The 2869-nt window shown below is 37.0% G+C and overlaps 1 pseudogene; it reads right to left on the reverse strand.

Moving 5' to 3' along the window:
* Positions 1-1222: 1222 nt before the first annotated feature.
* On the reverse strand, positions 1223-2177 carry LOC100520660 (olfactory receptor 5G25-like; annotated as a pseudogene).
* Between the last annotated feature and the right edge of the window lie 692 nt (positions 2178-2869).

The following is a 2869-nucleotide window of genomic DNA, read 5'->3' on the forward strand; positions in this document are numbered from 1 at the left end:
CCCAAGTGTTATCCAACACAGACACCAAAACTGTCAGAAAGCATGGCAAAAAATAAGCAAAACAAACAAAAACTTTAGGGCATTACTGACTTCCCATCCTTCAAAGTTAATGAGCTATAATGAAGTGTGTTTTAAGGAAAGTCCTCAGAGATGACAGAGTGTAGATCTCAATGAATCTTATAATGAATGGTATATAAACACGGCTTATTACCTTGTGTCTTGGATTTTTTATGATGTGCCAGAGAATAAAAGTGTGAGACCAAATCTTCATGGCTGTTTGGCTCATTATCTGTAAATACAGACCTAATATCCTGCCTATGACACAGAAGTCAATAAATAACAATAATAGCAGCATTTTATTAAAGAACAGGAGTGTGTTCTGTACTTCAAATGCACACATCATGTAATTATGGCAACAAAACTGAGAAAAGTTACTACTACGACTTGAGGATATACAAGATATAGAGGATGTACAAGATCTTAATAAAATGTCTATGCCAAGCGAGAAGGTAGTATTAGAGGGCTATGGTCACATCATTCCTGAAAAATTCACTTTTTTCATTTTTACCAGTGCATAATTTACATATAATATTGTATTAGTCCAAGGTATACAACATTGTGATTCATATGCACAATGATTACACAATATATTTATCAATTACATAAAGAGTTATGAACTTATTTCTTATGATGGCCCCTATTAAGATATACTCTCTCAGCAACTTACAAATAAACACACAATGCAGCATTATTAACTATGCTCACCATGCTATCCATTAGAGCCGCAGAACTAATACACTTTTTAACAGTTTATGTTTATAATGTCAAGGCCAAGATCACAAACAATGAGCACTCTTGACACATTGCAGGCAAAACAGAAGTATTGGTAAGCCACTGATTGTGACTACAGCATTTATTTTCAGAATTTAACAAAGAATCTCTCATATCCTCATCATAAAATGTTTTGTGTGTGAATAAAAATATTTTTAAAATCGTGGGATTCAATGATCTACTCATCTGAGCTGAAAGTTCTAAAATGCATCCCTACTGAATCAGAAATGAGGAAAAAAAAGTGAGAAAATTGTGACCTAAAGGCACTGTGTGACTTGTCAGTGACACAGGGGAGTTCTCAACGTAAAATTAGGACTTCCTATATACAGGCCATGCAGTTGCATCTTGCATACATGTTAGCTCCCAATCTGTAGTAAAATGGTATTCCAGTTTATTTACCCATAAGGAACTTATTCCTTTGACATGATCTTCTGAATGAATTTTTGACTTCCTTGTTTCTCAGGCTAGAGATGAATGGTTCAATATGGGAATCACAGCTGTGTAGAACACAGAAACCACTTTGTTGATGTCCAAGGAGAAACTAGAACTTGGCCATACATAGGTAAAGAAGAGGGTCCCACAAAGAATGGAGACAGCTAAGTGTGAAGAGCAGGTGGAGAAGACTTTCCACCTCCCATAAGCAGAATGAATTCTCAAGATGGCCATGATGATGTAAGAGCAGGAGACCAAGATGATCACACTAGTGAGGACTCCTCCAGCTCCAGCCACGATGAAAAGTAAAAATTTATTGACCTGTGTGTCTGCCCATGCCAAGGAGAAAACTGGAAGAAGGTCACAGAAGAAATGATTGATGATGTTTGAACCACAGTAAGGCAAGCAAAAGGAAAAAACTGTATGAATCACAGCACTTATAAGACCCATGGCATAAGGCCCTACCACCAGCTGCACACAAACTCGCTGGGACATAATGAGTGCATAAAATATGGGCTTACAGATGGCCATATACTGATCGAATGCCATGGAAGACAAAAGGAAACACTTAGTCACTACGAACTGATTAAAAAAAACAAACAAACAAACATGACTGAGCAGCACAACCAAAGAAAGAGATGACTTTTTTCCTCCAGAAAGATGTCAGTAAACATCTTGGGACCAATGAAAGAAGAGGAACAGACATCCACAAAGGACAAGTGGCTGAGGAAAAAGTACATGGGGGTGTGGAGTCGAGAATCCATCCTGATGACAGTGACTATCCCCAAGTTTCCCAGTAGAGTGACAAGATAAACCAAGAGAAATATCACAAAAAGAACCACCTGGTGCTGGAAGTGATTTGCCAAGCCCACAAAAACAAACTCCATCACCAAAGTTTGATTTCCATAATCCATTCCTCCAATCTAAGCTGTAATGAAAAAGAGAAAGATTTTTCCTTTGAATCAATTCATAACTGGACGTCTTGAGTTTAAAAATGAATATAGCTTCTATGTTTTTATCTTTCATGGGGTAGACTGTCAAATAACAGTCCTGATGTTGACTTCTTGTCTGTCATCCTATCTGCTAACACTCTGTGCAATACTGAGTCACCAAATCTCACTGGGTTTTCAGTTTTTCTTGATCAAAACAGGATTTTTGAAGAGAAGCATACATTTTATAGGTGTAGAAATGGCCTCTGGAGATTATCTAAGGCAAGTCCTCTAACTATGCCAGATTATGTTTCTAAAAACCCCTGCCTTTGAACCAAGGGTGTTTTAAAACACATTTCATAGGTGAAGTATTTTATGTGACCTTTATGAATTCAGGCTGACAGTTCTCATTCTAGAGAAAAGGTGTGAGGAATATAACTTTCTTGACACTTCCTTTAGATTCTAGAAAAAATAGTTAAAATCTAAAATATAACTTCTGAAGTCTAAGAAGGAGTGCAAGCCTAGATAAAAGAAGCTGGATTTTGAACAGGGTCAAAGTCCTCCATAGTGTCTACTCTGTGACACCTTCTTCAAAACACTGACATTCCCCATATGATGTAGGTGATTAAAATAATCAAACTCCAGTGAATTTTTAGTCCATAAGAAGAGATCAGTTC

This window comes from Sus scrofa, chromosome 1, assembly GCF_054392235.1.
Source record: "Sus scrofa isolate SSC_HxYL_T2T_F1_AM1 chromosome 1, Sscrofa_HxYL_maternal_Yorkshire_Landrace_v2.0, whole genome shotgun sequence".
Lineage (NCBI taxonomy): Eukaryota > Metazoa > Chordata > Mammalia > Artiodactyla > Suidae > Sus > Sus scrofa.